This window comes from Cupressus sempervirens, chromosome 6 (genome assembly GCF_028749045.1).
Source record: "Cupressus sempervirens isolate cs-2001-9-10 chromosome 6, ASM2874904v1, whole genome shotgun sequence".
Taxonomy (NCBI): Eukaryota; Viridiplantae; Streptophyta; class Pinopsida; order Cupressales; family Cupressaceae; genus Cupressus; species Cupressus sempervirens.
The window spans coordinates 184,767,381-184,790,430 of NC_143123.1; positions in this window are offsets into that span (position 1 = coordinate 184,767,381).

Genomic DNA, 23,050 nt, shown 5'->3' on the forward strand with positions numbered 1-23,050 from the left:
GTAGATATCTTCAAGTATTTTGAATGATATAATAAACTAGAAACTAACTTGGATTATCCTACGAAGAAAATAAATAACATTGAGATGATCTTGAGTAGTTGAGTAAGTAAAAGCATTAGAGGAAAATCTTGTAGAAGTTGAGAAATCCAACTTAACAAATCCTTAAGAACACCTGCATGAAAATATCTTGCAATGAAGAGAAGCCAAAAAAATGGAAAAAGTAGAGCTTAGAAGTTCTAAAAAATGTGAGAGCAAAATTGTATTCTAAGTTATTGAAAAAAAAATACAAAAGTTCAACCTTTTAAGGTGAATGAAACCCTAAAAGAAAGAAAAAAACTAGGTTTGCACATTATAATTAATATAAAATATTAATTATATGCACCTAAGAGAGCTAAAACAACTAGAGTAATAAATGACTGACTCTAACACCCCCCCTTAAGCGAAGCTTAGGAGGAAGCTAACTTAGGAAAGTTATAAAAGTAGAAAAAAAAGGGTCCCGGCAACAAGGCTTGATCAGGTACCCAATACAAAGAAATCTCTATGAACTAGAGACAAAGGAGAAAACCCAGTGGGCAAAACCCCTCTCCAAAAAGAGATAGAACAAACATGCTAAAAAAAAGAAAGAAATGAAATGGTTCAAGAGACTCTCTCAAAACCATAACAACCCCCCCATGAGAGAGAGATGAGACATCAAAGCCCCCCTAGAATGATGAAGTCCTTGTAGAAATGAACAAACCAATGGAACTCCAATGCAAAAGGAACAAGGGCACAGAACAAGGAAACCACTAAATGATAGGAAGGCCTAACTAATGCTCAAAGGAGTAGACATGAGGATCTTGAAAAGGAATCCCCAATGCAGGTGTGCTGACACTGTCATGAAAGAGGAGATGAACATCCTCTATGGAATCCGCAACAAGTGCTCCTGAAGGCTTGATGAGTGGAGGTGGAGAGTCTGGTAGAGCTGAAGAAGAAAATACGTCAATAGAATGAGGTGTGGTGATCTTAGGAACAATACAAAGGTTCATGTGTCTTGACTGCACCACATGATGCTGTCGCTAAAGAGCAAAAGTATGCTCTAATAATGGAGATGGTAGACCAAAGTGCGAGCAAGTGTAGAGATGGGTGGTATGATCAACTGTCCCTATAGCAATAAGGCCTCCTATTGTATTATCCCAAATGTAGGCTGAATTTTTAGTGAACTCAATTGACTTCCTTGATCCACTGTGTGTAATCTGATACATCGAGAAAAGGTTTGCAGAGAGAGATGGAACATATAATACATCATTGAATGTGCCATCTTGAATGCAAACTAAACCTTTCTCATAGACTGTTAGAGTAGTGTTATTCCCCATGAGAATATGAGGAATCGAAGAAGCCTTAATAGAGGAGAAGACCCCTTGAGAAGATGCCATATGGTGAGAAGCACTTGAATCCAGTATCCAAGGGACTTGGGAAGGGGATGCAAGGGAAGCTCGTAATGCATGACCCTATTAAAAATTTGATGAAGATGTTGAAGAGGTGGATGAAGACTGAAAGGAAGACCCCTGAGAGGTAGAAGAGGATGGGGATGAAATAGAGCTCTTTTGAAGAAGAGCTTGCAAATCTGCAATCTGTTTCTCATAGCCATCAAATCTCTTCTGAAAACAATGTGCCTCATCATGAGCTCCTTTCTAACAATAGGAATAGGAAGGAGTCTCAGTCTTATTTTTCTCCTTCTTCTTAGAAGAAGAGGATGGACCAGTAGAGTGTTGAGAAGAGGAATCAAATATCTACTTCAGCTTTTGCTCCTATGTATCCTTGGCAAGTAATGCTTGTGATGGTGAACCTGTAAGTGAATCCATCTGAGTGAGCTTGGAATGCTTTCGAGTTAACTTGTCACAGAAAATCTCAAAAGAGGGCATCTAATGTCTATTACCCAAGGCATCCATAGTGGAGTAGAAAGTGGAAGAAAAGATCTGATACTATCCTCGCAACTTTGAGAGTATCAAAAAAATACACTCATTATTTCTTTTGTTTCTAAAACATCCCTGTAAAACTGTGCACAGAGATTTGAGCTTCATCAAGAAGTCCTCAATGGTGGGGAAGTTGTTAGGTGTCAAAGAAGTCAACTCTATATCAAGTTGAACTACTCAAAAATCATTCACTTGGCCAAACAAAGTCTAAAATTTGAGCCAATAAGCTCGTGGAGTGGTCAAACCATCCAAGTGAAATAGTAGACTATCAGAGATGTTCAGTGCAATCGGTCCCATGGCTTCATCCATTTGTTTTTGTGCTGAAGAACCTCATAAGGATGTTGTAGAGTAGGTTGGTTTGCATCTAAGCATGACCATAAGCCTCTTGACATGAGAAGGCTAGTCATCTGTGTCTTCCAGGTGTGATAGTTGTGTGGCATGAGCCAGATCACAAAAGGATCCAACATTGAGAGAAAGAAAAGACGGAAGTAGAAGGGTTTGATTCTAAAGAAAATTATAGAATATAAAATGCCCCCCCCCCCACAAATGAATAAAAAAGTCCCCCAAAACCAAAGAAACAACTATAGAAAAACATAAAGACTGAGAAAAGTACCTAGAATTCAGATGTAGAGAAGAGGAAAATAGAAGCCTCTATGTCAACACTAAATTTGGAAGTACAAATGAGTTTAGAATCAAATGAAACTAGCACCATTGTCTCCATTTTTGAGTCAGCTTTTTGACACTTCTTTCAAGTTGTAAAAATACGTCCGTATGCTCAATTTATTAGCAAAAAATTGACTGCACATCCAGAAAAATAACTCTCTAAAAAATTACAGAGATGGGCTTAAATTTGATGCCCGTACTACTGTTATAGGCAGTTGTCAGGAAAAAAATCTAGTAATTGGGAAATAACATTAGCTGACAGTTCTGCTATGGTGGTGGCATTGGTAGAGGTGGCGCTCAGGAGGAGAACCCAATGGTGCCCTCTGGCTAAGGCAGAGGATTGGCGGCGAGCTAGCCATGGTGGTGGATGGGTGTTGAGCGAGCTGTGCTGCCCTTGGGATCAGAGTAGGGGTGGAGCATAGGCAGCCCCGTGGTGGCACGCTGGTGCTGCTACAGCGGTGCCTTGTTTTTAATTTTTTTTTGGCAATAAATGCAAAATATCATCCATACGGCCTCCCGAGAGGGGGGCTAAAATTTTTCCAGACGCCTAGAAGCCAAAAATGACAAGTTTTTTATGTATTTTGACTGCAAATGGCCTTTTGGATCCAATGGTGGTGTCCATTTGAGCCCAAAGTGCCCCAAAAATTTTCCCTTCACCCTTTTGAAGAAAAAAACTCTAAAAAAGCTGGGGTTTCTAACTGCAAATCGTGGTCTCAAGAATCTTCAAACGAGGAAGCAACATGTCCGCTCTGATACCATGTAGAATTTGAGAAATCCAACTTCACAGATCCTCAAGAACACCTGCATGCAAATATCTTGCAATGAAGAGAAGCTAGAAAAATAGAAAAATCAGAGCTTAGAAGTTCTCAATAATGTGAGAGCGAAAATGTATTCTAAGTTATTGAAAAAAAAATACAAAAGTTCAACCTTTTAAGGTGAACGAAACCCTAAAGGAAAGAAAAAAACTAGGTTTGCACATTATAATTAATATAAAATATTAATTATATGCACCTAAGAGAGCTAAAGCAACTAGAGTAATGAATGACTTACTCTAACAAATCTTACATGGAAGACATAGTTCTGTGGAAAGACAAACTAGTTGAAGATAGTTTCTGGATTATAGAAGATAAATTGGATCATTATGATTTAGGTTAGAATATTATTCTTTCTTGATGTGGGCATTAGTTATTTATTAACACACTAGTAAATTTGGACCTTTTTTTTACACACGTGCATCAAAATTACGACTCACAAACATTGAAAATGACTATCACTTAAGTGGAGTCACCATTTAAATGCATCAAATGACTGTCAATGTATCAATAATAATATTCATTGAAAATTATTGCTATCATTGTCACATGGAAGCATTAGATGGCTAGTTTAGAACATTAAAATATTGACTATGAGAGATGGTTTAATGGGTATTGTAAACCATCAACGATAGGATGCACTGAAATATTGATGACCACGAGAGATGATTCGATGGTTCTATCATACTCTTGGTATAGGATGTGTCAAAATAGTGATGACTTGTAGAGATGATTCTATGGGTCTATCATAATCTCAATGACATGATGTGTAAAAATAGTGACAACTTGTAGAGATGATTCAAAGGGTTACTTATACCATCAATGACAAAACACATCAAAATATCTATACTAGTCAAAGTTTAAAAAAAATCTTATCCTTTGATTTGCATTAGTAGTCTTTAGTTTGGAAGATGCTTCCATCTTGAATTCTATCACTTATAGCCCCCAATATACCTTTTTAGCATATATTCTATAGAATATGGACTCTTTTATGCACAATAGCTCTATATCAAATCAATTGAAGTTCTTAGCATTTTCCTATCAGTCTTACTAATAAATATTTTTTGTGCCTTAGGTTATCCATCTCAAACTATTTCTAGTGATACTTACTTCATACTTGAAACATTTCACTGGTCATATCTTTGAAGGAGAAACTAGAGTCATAGTTTTGTGATGCAGGGCCAATTTTATGATTGCATTTTCCAAGTCCAATAGTGGCAAGTTTTGAATCTTCAATGTAGCATGTCAATCATTAATATATGTGAATAATACACATTCTGACAATAAACAAGATTGAATTAAAGAACTATGATAACATAAGTCCATTTATGTCAAATCATATCAAGGAGGGCTTTAAATATGAGAGCTATTTTAAAAAATGACAGTGGCAAGTTACTTCATATGGTCATTCCATGATAAATAATCAAAAGTTTTTCATGACATACAACACCATTGTGGCAAATAGAGAATAAACATCATTATATATCATTATATATCATTGCCACTAGTTATGAAAATAACTACAATAGAGTAATGATGAATTTTTTTTGCATACTACCAAAGGCATGTTGCTGTCTTCACAACTTGTAGAATTCTTGACCTTTTTCTCTCAATATAGACATAACTTTTCCTATGACAAACTTTAAGGAGCTTGGAAAGAATAGAGATCTTGGGGTTTCTTTTTTAATTAAAACCTAGAAGAAACTCTTGGTATCAACTAAATTAATTCTATGGTCTCTATTGCCTAATGCTCTCATACCCCTCTAATCTCAGAGTCATCTTTCATCCTACAATCTATATTCATTCACCTTATTTTTATTTGTATAGATTCATAGCTCATACTTGTAGAGAGTCTCATAAGATATTGACACTAACAAAGATAATATACGAAACTTAAAGCCAATAAACTTAGAAGATTAATATACCTTTTTAGCATATGTTCTATACAATATGGACTCTTTTATGCACAATAATTCTATATCAAATCAATAAGAGTTTTCAAAATTTTCCATGCTTGTGTATTCTAAGGCTCTTAATATAAATTTCAACTTCAAGCTCCTTCATGCTTTATAGTAGTTTCATTCCTTGCAAATGTAGTAGATTAGTTTCTACAAGACCTACCAAAATTAGTTAAATTATCAAACAAACTTGGGAGCACTCCATTGCACTAGGAAATATCTAGGGAAGACACACATCTAGAAATGGTACAAGAGCTTTGGAAAGTGGATTCTTCTACTTATAATAAATTCAATGTGAATGGATTGATGCTGATTTATGTTAAAGTGGAAAAAAGGCATGCTTGCATACTTTAGGAGATATTAAATTGTAGACTAGGTTGTATTAATCCAAGTCATCAAAAACATAAATTAAATATTATGTATTTGGAAATAAGAAGTAAGAAACCCTAAATGGTCAAATAAAATACTACAAAAAATAGGATAAGATAGAATGTGGCTTACTTCTCATCATGTACATTCCAAATTATTGTATATAACTTCAACGTATGATTACATAAATATTGATGTACACAACCAAAAATTAATAATTTCAATCAAAGCAATTTTGCAATTTCAAAAAGATAATGCAAGAACAAGTCTAAATATGCTTGATTATACCCACCTCTTCCCAAGCCTTTTAAATTATAAACCCATGACATAATAGACTCATTCAAAAATGACACAAAGAAGAAAATTTCTCAAGATATATGCATATTGACAATCAAATACTTTCTCCTCCTTGGTGAACAAATGTGATACACAATCTCTTGCAAGAGTAGCTCCATGTCTGCATACAACTTATAGAGAAAGCAACATGTTGTCCATTTCTACTAGAGAAGCAATTGGTAATCAACAATAAATCATAGTATGCATATAACTCATAGAGAAAGAAGTATGTTGTAATTCATAGTACTTATGTTAAGGCCATTTTAAGGCATTCACCTGGAACCTACTATGTTCATCCACTAAAAGTAAGTACCATGTTGGAGACTTCAAAGTTCTAGCATCCCCATCTACAATAATGACAGTAATGCATGTGAGAGACAATAATGACATGATACAAGAATAAGTTGTAACTAAAATTCTTTTAACGGGTTTAGTTTGAGATTCACTTGGTTTCGAGAATCCTTTCATATTCTCTACTTAACAAGGCCAACCACATGAAGGTGGAAGCTCATTTGGCCTCTGCCCCCCATAATCAATCTAAGTTCCCCATTAATAACTAAGTAAATATTTCATTCATTTATTTTAGAAGTATATCATTGAATCATTATAATCAAATAACATACATTAACATGACATAAAATTAATTAATACACATAAACATTCATCAATAATTTGTGAACACATCAATCATTATATTCACATAACATTCATTAACATGACATATAATTCATTAATACCTATAAAAATTCATCAATAATTCATGAAAACATCAATCATTGTAATCACATAACAATATTCAATAAGATGACATAACATTCATCAAAATTCATAAAAATTCATAAGAATCCATTAATAAGAAATATTCATCATCATAAAAATCCATTAATAAGCAACATTCATAAAAATCCATCAATGCATTCATCATCAAACAAGGTTTTTAACATTCATTTATTCAGTTTTTTTTCTTGATTTTTTGAAGATAAAGGTTAATAGACACATCATGACCATCTTCATCATCATGTGGCTCTTGTGGTTTTGATCTTACGACATACGACTTCCTCTTCTTTTGTTGAGGACAAGATTGATGCACTGCTACATTAAGAAATAAATGGGTTTAATTCAATTTTTTTAATGTTAGAAGTATTTCATTGATCTAAAGAACATATCAAGGATTTTTCTTTACCTGATAGTGTCACATCATCTACTGTCACATTTTATTCAGCCCCAACCTCAACATGCTCAACACTAATATCATGCTGTGCATTATCACATAATGGTTACACCAATTGCAATTTAAGATGTTAAAATTTATTAATAATTACATGTTTAATTTTTAATATAAATTGAATATGTACCTATATCATTGTGATGCACATTGAGGTCTTTTTCATGTGTAGGATTCGTGCCTTCATCATCATGAGTAAGATCTATGCCAGGAGTAGTAGACTATAGTGAAATGTCATGTGCACATTATTATCATTGTTTAAAATTAACATCAAATAGATTATTTATCATGAAGTTCTCAATTACTATTATTATTCATTTGGCCTATTTACCTATGTGTCAACCATTGCACCATAATCTTCTACACCTATTTGGCCATTGGAATTTGTGTAGTAGCAGGCAACCACTACTTTATAGCCTTACTTGAAGCCAATTTGGTTGTCTTCTTTTGTGGTGCTAGATTAAATTCAATGCCCTACATATTTTGCATAATATCATCAATAATTAATATATTTCTTATTTGTAATTTTATATAAAAGAATTGATTTGAAATTTCATTTACTACTACTTACAAGGCATGAGTAAATTTGCATATATCTACCAAAGCCAAGATGGTGTTGACCAACCTTTCCTTTCCTAGCTTATGTCACCTTTGATGTGCCTTGTAGCCTATATATGTCAACTTTGAAATATGTTAGAAATATGTTAGATTATATAAATCCAAATCATACTTCTAGAAATATATTAGATTATATAAATGACAAGTTTTAGAAGATGAAAAGTCATCCATCTTAAACAAGCTCTTAGAGGAGGTGAAAGGTCATGCTTTTTTATAAAACAATGTAATCTTATATAGAAGAGATGAGAGGAGATGTGGAATTAGAAAGATGAATACTAGAGTGTAAGAGTTAGTATATTGCTGATATACTAGTATTTTGATTATAGTCTTATTATCTCCTCCTTTGTTTCAAGGTTATGGTGAGGCAATGGATATCTAGAGCTACTTTTGATATTATAATTGTGTATAGCATCTTTGGGCTATGGCAAATGGCCTCACTACTCACTGTTAGATAGTAAATATCGCACAAATTCAAAATGAAGAATACATTGATTGTATGATTCTCACTATATGGGGATTAGGGAAGGTGTTAATTGTTTCTTGGTTGTCTTGATAGTTATCTTATGGGTTTGAATCATAACCATTGTTCCTCATGAAGAGTTGACCATGAATCAACATGTTAATTGTTGTTGTAAGCAAGAATAGTGAATCATCATTCTTGAAAAAAATTGTGATAGATGCCTATTTATGGTGTGCATGTGTGTTTGAAGGTTGGTATGCATTCATGATATGTTGAAGATTCTCTTGGAAGGATGGAATAGATGACATACTGAAGTTTATGAGATAATTATCATATTCAACAATGAAACCCTCATTATAACAAGGTTTTGAAGGTTTGGGTATCTCCTTAATGATTAGGAGCCCAAAAGTCAGTAGTTTGGAAGGTTATGACATGATAATGGTGTATTGAAGGTTGTTTGTTCTAGTTCTTGAAGGTTTTGAGAGGATATAGGCTGAGTGTGTTCTTTAGGCCTATTAACCTGGATTAGGGCTTATGAATTATGTGCCCTAATGAACAAGTTAGAACCTAAGATCACTAGAGATCACTAATTTATGCATAATTATATTAACACTACCACATTCCTTTTTTTTTTTGGTGGTGGGTTAATTCCTTTATCCCTTAGTCTTTTCTCTTTTTCATCTTCAATGATTTCATTCCACTCCAGCTATGGCACCATAGGAGGGCACTTATACTTTGGGTTGAGCTTTAGAGCCCTTCTATACTAGTCTATCATAGTCTTTAGATGTTTGCAATTTTTTTTTAGAAGTTGGGATCTATTCAAAATATTTTGACCAAAGAACTCCTCCATACTTTTTTGAGATGATATTTTAATTCAGATTCTCACTCAGTCTATCTTTTGACAAAAATATAAAATTGTTAGATAAAAAAATTAGTTCAAGCTATGTATGTTGAATATATTACAACAAGTGGATGAAAAAAAAAATATAGTAGCCAATTATATCAAGATACATACCTTTTATGTAATGTGGGCCCAAATATCTTCAATGTTAAATCATAAAAAAGTTTCATAGAAAAGATCATTTCTTGCAAAATTATCATGACATCATTAGTCAAAAATGAGTTATGAATAGGTAAACTATAATTACATTCTAAATAATTACAATTTTAAAGTACCTAGAAGCTGTTGGAAATGATTGAAAAGCTCATGAGGGAGATTGTTGGAAATGACTGAAGAGATCATACATAAAAAGTAATGGAACTGGTAAAGAATGTTCTCAATCATCGTTTTGTCATTGATGTCAAACTTGCTACTTGCAGGAATGAAAATTGCTTTAATGATCCAAATACTATCAATTGGTTGATTGACAAGGAGGTGGCAATCAATAAGATGTAACTAGAACACCTAGACAAAGGTTTAAGTTATGATGTTGTAATGAAGTAGAAGGATTAGCTAAGCCATTGATGAAAAAGTGTATTGATGACACACTCTAAGACACAGAGAATGGGCACACTGAAACATATCAAAGGTGTAAGGTTTTAGCTAAGTCATTTGTAAAGCCTAACAAAGTGCCGAACAGATTCCTAGTTGAAGCCGAGCAAGTTCAACTTCAATAAGTGCCGAGTGAACTTCAACAAGTGCCGAGCAGATACAAATGCCGAGCAAATACAAGTGCCGAGCAGATACAAGTGCAGAGCAGATACAAGTGCCAAGCAGAAACAAGTGTCGAGCAAGAAACAAGTGCCAAGCAAATACAAGTGCTGAGTAACATAGAGGTGCCGAGCATCAGTAAACCAATAATGCCGAGTTGCTGCATTATTTCAAAAATCAAAAATTCGTCAGATCTAAGATAACAAGGTTGTTATCTTGAATTCTGTAAATTAAATAAGAGATAAGGATGATGAGCTGGTGGCACAGAACACCATGTAGAACATTTTTGGAGAATACAACTGGACTCTAGACTAAGTTTCTAGATAAGAACAAGATATGGGGTAGACACATTGTATCCTACCTAATCCATTTGAAATCCTAAAATTGGAGAGGGAGAATCAAGCAGCAAAGGAAATTTATATTTCTTTTTAAGGAGTCATAAGGTCACGAAAAAGGTTAAGCATGAAAGCATAAAGTGCCGAAGGAGGTGCTAAGGAATAAGAAAGCACAATTACTCTACTTCAATAGATGACCATAGATATGGTTGCATTGGTATGATGAGTAAGAAGACTTAAGGAGGTGAAGCTTGAGATGACAAGCTGTCAGAGCTGAATTGATCAAAGCTAAGCAAAAGGACTGAACTGAAGTGTGATCTAAAGTCTGAAAAATATGTTGTAAGTTGTATCCGATCAACAAGCCATTATTTTTACTTTCTAGCAATTGTAACAAATAGTTTAAATCCTATGGACTTAGGTTGGTTTAATAGCTACATTGTAAATCCTTTAACATGGTGACATTCCAAGTGAATGTTCTAAAGTCCTTTGATCAGGCCCATTCCTAACAGTATGGTGAAATCTTCTAACAAGGTCACATTTAATAGTGTGTTGTAATCCTTTAATAGGGCATCACTTTAGAAGAGTGAGAATTAAGTAGCATGTTACTGGTGGTTTTTCCCAAATTGGGTTTCTAAGTAAATCATTGTGTCATGGGTTGATCTTGCATGTTTTATCTCTGCATATTGATTTACTGTAATTTGCTAGGATGACTGATGTAAGCTTGGATGGATGAAAAGTTTATGGATTTACTATAATTTGAGAAAATGTATTATTAGGGCATTTGGGCCTTGGATAACTAATTCGACCCCCCCTCTCAGTTATTCTAAAGAATTCTAACAATTGGTATTAGAGCCAAACTGCCGATTCAGTTTAAAGGGACTATAAGCAGAAAATATCAGAATGCCTAAGAGAGAAGTTCCCAAGCTCAACAAAGACAACTTTGTTGCATAGAAAAGTTTGATGAAGCTACATCTTGGATCCATAGGAGATTATTCCCAAAATTCAATTGTTATTGAACATGTTGATCCAACTAGTACTCTTACTGCAAAAGATTTGAAAAACAAATAGGAACACAATCAGACAATATTGGAGATTGCTTCTGCACTCAACTATGCTGAATTTGATGATATCAAAGGATGTGACACTGCATTCAAAATGTGGAAAGCCCTATCAGACATCTATGGAGGAGATTAGAATGCCCAAAGAGAAAAAAGAGAAAGCCTCAGAGGAAAGTTTGATGATATGAAAATGGAGGAAAGTGAGAATGCTGCTCAGTATGGCACTAAAATAAAGGAAGTGGTAAGTGCAATAAGATGTTTGAGTGGTCAATTGGATGAAGATACTGTTAATAGTAAGTTCTTAAGAACCTTGCTCCCTATCTATGCTATTAGAGTATCATCAATACAAGAACTAAGATGTGTGCCAGGAAACAATCTAAGTTTTGAAGGTATAGTGCAAAGACTGACTGCAATTGAGTTATCCAACTTTGATAACTATAGACCTAAGAATGTTGAGTCTGCTTTTAAGGCCAAGCTATCACTGAAAGATGCTGAACAGGTGAAATCAAAGAAAGGAAGAAAAATGAAATATGTATCCAGTGACAGTAGCACCGATGAGGAAGATGTGGAACAATTGGAAGCATTGCTAGGTAGAAGATTTCACAAAGGAAAAGGAAAATTCAAAGGTAAGATGCCTATCATTTGTTTCAATTGCAATGAAGTAGGACATATTGCTGCAAGGTGTACACAGAAGAAGGATTACAAGGAAGGCAACAAGTATAAATATAGAAGAGAAGATGATAAGAAAGATTACAAAGAAAAAGACAAGAAGTGTTATATTGTTGAAGAGAATTCTGATGATAATGATGATGAAGTTGTTTATGTAGCCATGAAGGATCAGTATGATGAAGAAGAACCTACAACACTGGTAACATTTATGAACAAAAATGACACATGGATCATAGATAGTGGATGCTCACATCACATGACAGGAGACAAAAGTAAGTTTGTTAACTTTACTCAGTATGATGGAAATAATGTTAGATTTGGTAATGATGCTCCATGTCAAATAAAAGGAAAAGCCTCCATTAAGCTCACAATTTTTTTTTTGAAATGCATACTATGTTGAAGGATTAAACTACAATTTTCCAAGTGTCTCATAGTTAGGCAATGTAGGATGCAAAGTAGAATTTGGAAACAAAACTACAAAAATCTATGGTATTGATGGTAAATTGATAGGAAAAGGAGATCAAACAAGAAGTAATCTGTTTTATCTTGATATGGATGATGTTTCTTGTTTTGTTTCAAAATTTGATGATGAATGGTTATGGCATAAAAGGCTATGTCATGTCAACTTTGACAATCTGGTCAATATCAGTAAAATGAAGAAAGTCATAGGTTTACCAAAATTGAAGAAACCTGATAATATCATGTGCAAACAATGTCAGTTGGAAAAGATGAAAAAGTCAAGTTTCAAAAGTAAAAACTATACATCTAAAGAAGTACTTGAGTTAGTTCATACTGACTTATGTGGTCCAATGGAAGTACAAAGCTATAAAGGAGATAAATACATAATGTTGTTTGTTGATGACTATTCCAAGATGATGACTATTATGTTCTTAAAGAAAAAATTTGATGCTTTTCAAATGTTTAAGTGGTATGTGGCTAGAGTTGAAAAGGAAATAGGAAAAAGTTTGAAATGCTTGGGATCAGACAAAGGTGGCGAATTCACATCAAATGAATTTGAGATATTTTGTAATGAAAAAGGAATCAAAAGACAAAGGTCAGCTCCTAGAACTCCCCCATAGAATGGAATTGCTGAGAGAAAAAATAGATCTGTGGTTGACTGTGCTAGAACATTAATGATGGAAAAGACTATTGCTCTAAAGTACTAGAGAGAAGCTATGAGTGTAGCTGTTCATACACTAAACCGAGTACAAGTTAAGAAAGTTACTAATACAACACCTTTTGAATTATGGTATGGTCACTCACCCAATGTAAAATATTGCAAAGTATTTGGTTGCAAATTCTTTATCCTTAAAGATGCTAGAATGGAAAATTTGATGCAAAAAGTAATGAAGGTATATTCCTTAGTTACTCCACTAGAAGTAAGGCATACAAGTGTTTGAATACTAACATGAACAAAATTGTGGAAAGTGTAAATGGTAACTTTGATGAGCATACAAAAGTCCCAGCTAAAGAACCAAAGAGAATGAATGAATACAGAACCTTTGTGTATTCTTATGAAGGGATGCCTATTGATGAGGATGTTGTCAATCAAATTGAAACTCAACAAAAAATTTTAGTTTCAGCCAAGTCACAACCAGTGAATGCCGAGTTACATTCATAAGCTGAGTTACAGAATGAAAGAAATGCACAATCTGATCCTGAAGTCAGTACACATGAAAGAGATGAGGAATAATCTGACAACTCAGTGCATAGTGACCCTGAATTTGAAAGATCAAACATGGAAATAAGGATAGAACCAAGATTATCCAAATATGTAAAAAGACATCACCCTACTGAACAGATAATTGGTGACAAAGATGCAAGACCAATGACAAGGAATAGCCTAAGACATGAATGATGTTTGATCAACAAATATGAACCTAAGACAGTAAATGGTGCATTATAAGATGATGACTGGTATAAAGCTATGGAAGAAGAGATTGATCAAATAAAGAAGAACAAAACCTGGAGTTTGGTTCACAGACCAGTTGACAAGAATGTGATTGGCACCAAGTAGGTATTCAGAAACAAGATAGATGAGAATGGTGAGATTACTAGAAACAAAGCTAGACTAGTATGCAAGGGTTATGCTCAAGAAGAAGGATTAGACTATGGGGAAACATTTGCCCCTATTGCTAGAATGGAAGGAGTAAGAACTTTACTTGCATATGCTGCATATAAAGGTTTTAAAGTCTATCAGATGGATGCAAAGTCAGCTTTTTAAAATGGTATACTAGAAGAAGAAGTCTATATTGAACAACTAGAGGGATTTGTTGATGAGAACAATAGGGATATGGTTTCTAAATTACATAAAGCACTCTATGGTCTAAAATAAGCACCCAGAGCATGGTATGAGATACTTCACAAGTATCTAGTGCAAATAGGATTTGAAAGAACTAATGATAATAGCAACATGTACATCAAATCAGAAGAAGGTAAGGATATTATTGTATCTAAAATCTTTGTGGATGACATAGTTTTTGGAGGAAAGGAAGTGCTTTGCAAAGGCTTTGCTGACAAAATGAAACATGAGTTTGAGATGTCTATGTTTGGAGAGATCAAATTTTTGTTGGATTGCAAGTACATCAACTAAAACATGGTATATTTGTGACACAATCAAAATACATCAAAGAGATACTTAAAATGCTTGGATTGGAGGAGTCCAAACCAGTCAGCACACCAATGGCAAAAGGAAATAAGCTATCCAAAAATAATGTATCAGCTGAAGTCAATCAAATAATGTACATATCCATGATTGTAAAACTATAATATGTTGTACATAGCAGACTAGACATAGCATTAGCAGTTGGAATAGTGGCTAGATTCTCTGCTAATCCCAAAGAAAATCATCTCATAGCAATAAAAAGAATAATGAGGTATCTCAAAGGAACTGATAACTTTGGTCTATATTACAAAAAGAATGAGAAGTTTGAGCTCAATGCATATACAGATGTAGATTAGGGAGGACACATTGATGACAAAAAAAGCACAAGTGGAGGTGCATTATTTTTAGGCAAAAGGTTAGTTACTTGGACTAGCAAGAAACAAACATGCACATCCCAGTCCACTGCTAAATCAGAATATGTGGCAACAACAGTTAATTGCACAAACATTGTGTGGCTCACACATCTATTGAAAGGAATGAAAGAAGAGGTAACTAAACTTGTGATATTGTATTGTGATAACACAAGTGCTATAAACATATCCAAAAATCCAGTAATGCATGAAAAAACCAAGCATATTGCAATCAAGTATCATTATGTCAGAGAATTGGTAGAAGACAAACAAGTGAAGTCGGAGTACATTCACACAAAGGAACAAACTACATATATCTTCACCAAACCATTGCCCAAGGATGCTTATGAATATCTTAGAGGCAAGTTGGGGGTAATACCCCTAACTCAAGCAGTATAAAACAACAAGGAAGCTGCCCTGCATCAATAGGAATAAATCATTGAAATATCTAAAGAATGATGTAGAGGATGACATCAGGAGAAAAAACTCCAAATCAGTCACAAGAATGGTGACAGAGGGAGAAGACATCATAGCCAAAGCTTATATTGTGTATATTAAAGATGCTACATCTTTGGCATTTATGTCAAAGAGGGAGAAATATGCAGAAAACTGATCAATACAAAGCAAGAGGGAGATATATAAGAAAGAGGGAGATACATGAGATTAGTAGTAAGGATGCAACAATCAAGAATGTAGCTGACGATGTATACAATCTTGGTTGTAAGTAAGTTGATCAATTGATCATTTTGATTTGCCATCAATGCCAAAGAGGGAGATTGTTGGAAATGATTGAAAAGCTCATGAGGGAGATTGTTGGAAATGATTGAAGAGATCATACATAAAAAGTAATGAAACTAGTAAAGAATGTTCTCAATCATTGTTTTGTCATTGATGTCAAACTTGCTACTTGTAGGAATGACAATTGCTTTAGTGATCCAAATACTATCAATTGGTTGATTGACAAGGAGGTGGCAATCAATAAGATGTAAGTAGAACACTTAGAGAAAGGTTGAAGTTATGATGTTGTAATGAAGTAGAAGGATTAGCTAAGCCATTGATGAAAAAGTGTATTGATGACATACTCTAAGACACAGAGAATGGGCACATTGAAACATATCAAAGATGTAAGGTTTTAGCTAAGTCATATTTAAAGCCTAACTAAGTGTCGAACAGATTCCTTATTGAAGGCGAGAAAGTTCAACTTCAGTAAGTGCCCAGTGAACTTCAACAAGTGCTGAGCAGATACAAGTGCGGAGCAGATACAAGTGCTGAGCAGATACAAGTACCGAGCAGATAAAAGTGTAAAGCAGATACAAGTGTCGAGCAGAAACAAGTGTCGAGTAAGAAACAAGTGTCGAGCAAAGACAAGTGCCAAGTAACATAGAGGTGCTGAGCATCAGTAAACCAATAATGTCGAGTTGCTGCATTATTTCAAAAATTAAAGATTCGTCAGATCTAAGCCGACAAGGTTGTTATCTTGAATTCTATAAATTAAATAGAAGATAAGAATGATGAGCTGGTGGCACAGAACACCATGTAGAACATTTTTGGAGAATACAATTGGACTCTAGATGAAGTTTCTAGATAAGAACAAGATATGGGGTAGATACATTGTATCCTACCTAATCCATTTGAAATCCTAAAATTGGAGAGGGAGAATCGAGCGGCAAAGGCAATTCAGATTTCTATTTAAGGAGTCATAAGGTCACGAAAAAGGTTAAGCATGAAAGCATAAAGTGCTGAAGGAGGTGCTAAGGAATAAGAAAGCACATTTACTATGCTTCAATAGATGACCACAGATATGGTTGCATTGGTATGATGAGTAAGAAGACTCAAGGAGGTGAAGCTTGAGATGACAAGTTGTCAGAGCTGAAGTGATCAAAGCCAAGCAAAAGGATTGAACTAAAGTGTGATCTGAAATCTGCAAAATATGTTGTAAGTTGTATAAGATCAACAAGCCATTATTGTTACTTTCTAGCAATTATAACAGATAGTTTAAATCCTATGGACTTAGGTTGGTTTAATAGCCATGTTGTAAATCCTTTAATAGGGCGACATTCCAAGTGAATGTTCTAAAGTCCTTTGATCAGGCCCATTTCTAATAGTATGGTGAAATCCTCTAACAAGGTCACATTTAATAGTGTGTTGTAAGCCTTTAATAGGGCAGGCTTTTAACAAGGCATCACTTTAGAAGAGTGAGAATTAAGTAGCATGTTACTGGTGGTTTTTCCCAAATTGGGTTTCCACATAAATCACTGTGTCATGTGTTGATCTTGCATGTTTTATCTTTGCATATTGATTTAGTGTAATTTTTTGGGATGATTGATTTAAGCTTGGATGGATGAAAAGTTTATGGATTCACTATAATTTGAGAAAAAGTATTATTAGGGCATTTGGACCTTAGATAATTGATTCACCCACCACTCTCAGTTATTCTAAAGAATTCTAATAGAAGCTTAGGAAATTTTGAGGGAATTATATCTTTCTCGGCCATCAACAATGATGCCTCCAACAATCCAATAGAAGTAACACGGGCTACTCCGAGAAAGACTGGTAAATTATCAGCAATATTGGTATCAATTCTATCCGCACGAGATGGTCTACTTGTCCTTGCATGAAGTTAATAAATGTCATAATATACTCAAATGAATAAGAAAGTACAAATATTAGCATATTTAACACATAACAAAATGTAGCAAAACAAGGATTTACTAGCTCTATTTGAACTAGGTGTGGATGTTTGCATGCTCCTTATTGCGAATCCTACAGTTAGCAATCTCAGAGTCCTAGCTGGCCTCGTGGAAGTAGGTGTACAGAAATCATTAGCACTTGAAAAAAATCACACACACACACAGACACACAATGTATTTTTCATGTCCACTATTTTCCTCTAATAGAATTTAATAATAAATAATAAGTAATAGCAACATCTCTATTGGGAGAAACTCTCCACCCATGAGTCATTCAAAATAAATATTATCAAGTTTAGCATAAACATTATAACACTATAAGTTGAACCATTCCTATAGTAATATATTAGGAGAAATAGATCATCATATCACAATAAGAAATATTTGAAAGATAATTACATATGTTTAAGGATCAAAATCAGACACAATGATAACATCATTGAGAACACTTGCAAGCTTTCATCAATAGATTAAGAATAAAAAATGCATCGGTATGAGTTGTAGTAACTATGGTGAGAGTAGGAATAGATTGTATCATACTTACACTATCATATCAAAGACATCTACCAATCTAATTAGTTGAACATTTCAAATTAAAGAACATCCTTTCATAATTGTTATTAGTCATATCAGAAACAACATAGATAATCTTAACTTTGTTGCATTACACTAAGTGTAGATATATAAACCAAAATCATCTTACATATACCTAATTATTGTATCAAAGATAGTAGTGGAATTTTTCTCATATATCATATCAATTGTATAACATAAGAACAATCATTTAAAAGTGGTACCATAGACTATTTTTCTTACATCAATCATTATCAGTTTTAAGTGTTATTTGAGACTTTAAGGAAAGAAGTCTATTGCAATTAAGTTTTGTAAGTTATTTGTACCTATTTTCCATATTTTAATAAAAAGAGACATCACATCAAGGGAATTATCAATGAGGAGATTGTAATGAAAAAGACATTTGTAAATGAATTTATATGGATTTGTAATTTTTTATGACAATGACAATGGGATCATATCAGAGGCAATGATATAAAGTTTTAGACTTTCTATTATGTACAACACAAATATCAAAATCATATCATCACAAGCTCATGGACATGGAATTGGTCAAGAGGATATACATTTAGGACTATATCATCATAAAGGTTTAGTAATTATAATTAGAAAAGATATATGAGTGTTCCACATACAACTAAGATAACATATTAGGAATGAGTATCAATTATAGAATATGGATGATGGATTGTATCAATCTTAAGTATCGAAGAATGAATATAAGTGGTTAAGTAAAGGAGAAGAGTGAACGTGACAACAGTAATATAAAATTGTCAATGATAATCATGAAGAAAATAACGTCCCTTCTGATGATTGAGTATTGAAATCATATACCTATAGGATGTACATTGCTACCATTGTTAGGTGGAAGAACTCTTTTGTGGTTTCAAAAATTCTTATAACAAAACATACATATTATGGTTCATGATCCATAAATTAGTATAAAACATAAAGCTTTATTGAAGTATTGTCCTAGCAAAAGACTCATTGTTGCTTACTTCCAAATAGCATTCTAAATGACACAATTCATTTCTTATAGCCTCTTTCTCTTTTGTTGGATGTGGATCCATCACAAACCCAATAATTTGTAGATTGATGGTCTTGAGGGTCATTTTACATAGGCTAATAGGTTCACTACTATATACAATGTCATCATTGCATAATACTATGGCTTCCATATTAACAAGTAATTATAGTTGTGTAGTATGTTCCTTTCCCTTTCCCTATGAATCAAATTTTGACAAAAAATTAGTAAAAAAATCAAAACAAGTCCAAAACCTTCAAGAAACTAGCATAATAATATGAAATTTTGTAAAATTACAGTTGCATTAATTTTTATATAGAAGATTTACCTACACTTGAGAAAGGGTGGGAGCAATATCCTTGCCTCTATCATCGAATGAATCAGCCATGTCACCTTGTGACAAAGAATATATATAAAAACATCAGCATAATCAAAGGAATCATCCACTTAGCAAGAAAACTTATTATTAAAATGGTATGTTGTATATTAGAGTTCTAATTGGAAGCAATTTGTTTAAATTTTACATATATAGTAGTTACAAGTCCCATGATAGTAACTTTCTTTGTATCTTAGCGATTAAATTGTAATCTATTAGTAACTCTTCCCCTAAACTTATTGATTTTATTGCACACACAAAAACATGATTTCCCTCACATACCTCAAAAATTCAATTGGGTCACTTATTAGTTGACCTAGGATGCATACTATTTATAAAACATGCAATGTTCCCTATTGCTTTTGGCCTTCCATCAATGTACACAACAATTCTTTTACATTGATCATTTTCTTTCCATTGTAGATAATTTGCTAACAATGCATACCTACACATACTTTTTTTTATATTGAACTATCTGCATCCCATGTTTGTAATTATAACAAGGTCCTACATACTCCATCAATTCAATTTTTTTTTTTATAACTAACCTTTATGCCATGCATGGAAAATAGGCCCAAACCATATAATGATAATGGAGCTATGTGATATATCCTCTCATTAACACAAAAAATAGTGTTAATTGGAGGTAATTCCTTGGCTACCCATTCTTTCTTAAGACGCATGTACCTCAAGGGAATCTTGATGTCCCCCTTTGTCTAATCATCATAAGAACATGACTTCCCATGAGAAAGGAAAAAATGCATGTGTTTATTGAATTTTCTTCTAATCTTTTTTCCTCTATTTTGTCTCTCTTTCGTAGAACTAATACATGTCTCATTGTCCTCTTCTATTCCCGCATTTCCATCACTTAAGGAAGACAAATTTGATAGATACCTATTTGGTGGTACCTGTAGCCCATTAGATGATAGATATAGTTGAAAAAGTGAAATATTTTTCTATAAAATGAGGTTAATATTGATGAAGTTTGCCTAAAGTTAATGTTGAAGGTGAAGAGAAAGTAAGCTTGTAATAAACTTATACCTCCCGATCCATGTCACTTTGTATTATCCTCATTAAAGAGGAATAGTTTCCTGCATATGTAAATCATTTGTCCTTAGTTAATTAAAAATTGCATGATTCTTATGCTACAAATTATGCATAGAACATAACATGAACAATATGCATACATTGCAAAAAACATAAAATTGTATATTATTTGATTGTTTACCTCTACTAAAAACATATTATAAGTAATCAACACCTAATACGTTTCCATTTATCATGTCATTGATCATCTTCTTTGTCCATCTCATCATCATGAACATCATCATTATCACCATCATCATCCAAATCTTTGGAATGACCATCATCAACATCATGATAGTCACTATGACCATCATGACCATCATGACCATCACCATCACCATCACTATCACCATCACCATCACCATCACCATCACCATCACCATCACCATCACCATCACCATCACCATCACCATCACCATCACCATCACCATCACCATCTTTGCTGGTGCCATCGTTGCCGCCGCTGCCACCACCACCACCACCACCACCACCACCACCAATGCCATCACCATCAACATGAACATCTTTTCCATCATCATCATCATCATCATCATCATCATAATCATCATCATCTCCTTCTTCATCTTCACCATCATCAGCATCATCATCTCCTCCTTCATCTTCACCATCATCATCATCTACTTCATCTCCCACTTCTTTGGTATCTTCTTTTTCAATCACATTACACTTTATTGGTCTTCCTCTTGGATTGTATCTAATGAAAAATGACAACCCTAGTTTATGTGGAATGCCAAAGTAAAAAATTTGCTCAAATTGGCTTGGAAGAACATAGGGCTCATTTCCAACTAGCTCAAATGACTTTGTATTAATAATTGTAAATTCATTATCATGATCAATAATAGTTCTATCAGGATCTTTTTGATTTAGTCATAGCCAATACCATTTGACACTGAATAGATCTTGTTTGAAGGAAATAAAGCCACACTCAATTATATTGTCCAAAATGCCATATTATCCATTTTCAAATTGTTGAGGATGTATGCCATTTTTAGACAAAATATTTGTGACCTCGAACACTACAGTTATCCCAAAATCACAAGTTCTCTTATTCTCATCCACCATTTTTATGCAAAATTTATGGCCATTGTAGTACATAGCTCTGTGGTGCTTGACCTATTATTTTTCAAACATGTCAAAATTATGCATCCATCCTTGAGTTGATATTAAACAAATGGGTCATGATAGATTAATTTATACATACCTTTCCACCTCTTACACCATTTGCTAGATCAAATACCATTGGCATAACATTGGGATCTCTATTATGATGAGCTTCTTTAACCAATGACACATCACCTTCCAATGTTATTGAGAAACTATTTTGTTAAAAATTTTCAATCCATACCATCATCTAATCAAGATTGTTTTCAGTATACAAATGAAGTGCATCCCACTCATAAGCAACTATATAAAATAAATAGACTAATTAGAAACAAAATATTGATGATGGATAAGAATTAATTAACTACAATAACATCTTATAATTACCTCTCACTATCCTCAATCTACCTTTCCCTATCAAGTACTCCCCTTCAAATCTTTTCATAGAGTTGGGATCCCAAATTTGATCTATATAGACCTTTCATGCAAACTTGAGAAGATATTCACTAATGTAAACCATGGTCTGTTAGACCATATATCCCTCAACCATGGAATCCTCAAAGATGTGCTCTTTGTCAAACTAAGCCCTTCAAAAATTTCAAGACCTTCTTAACCATCCACATTGAACTAGATGGTACAGGTCCAAACAATTTAATCTCCTCAACCAGATGTATGAGGTAGTGTTCTTATGTATTAAAAAAGTTGAAGGTAGACACTTTTTCATCTCACACAAAAGTTGAGGAATTTTCTCTTCCATTACTTTATGTCTTTTTAATCAATTTCTTGAGATGACAACCACTTAGAAGATATTCATTACACAAAAATATATTAATGAGACAAATAACACTTCTATTTAAAAAATTTAACAAATAACACTTCTAACCTCATTTATTTTCCAAGATCATATATAACATGTTTGACACTCATGTTCTAAAAGCTATGTGGGAGAGATAGAGGTAGAATGTACTATAATAATAATAAAATGATCTTTTCAATATATTATAAAATAAAATAATCAAAAGCAAATGATGTTTTACAAATTTATTGTAATTAGAGAA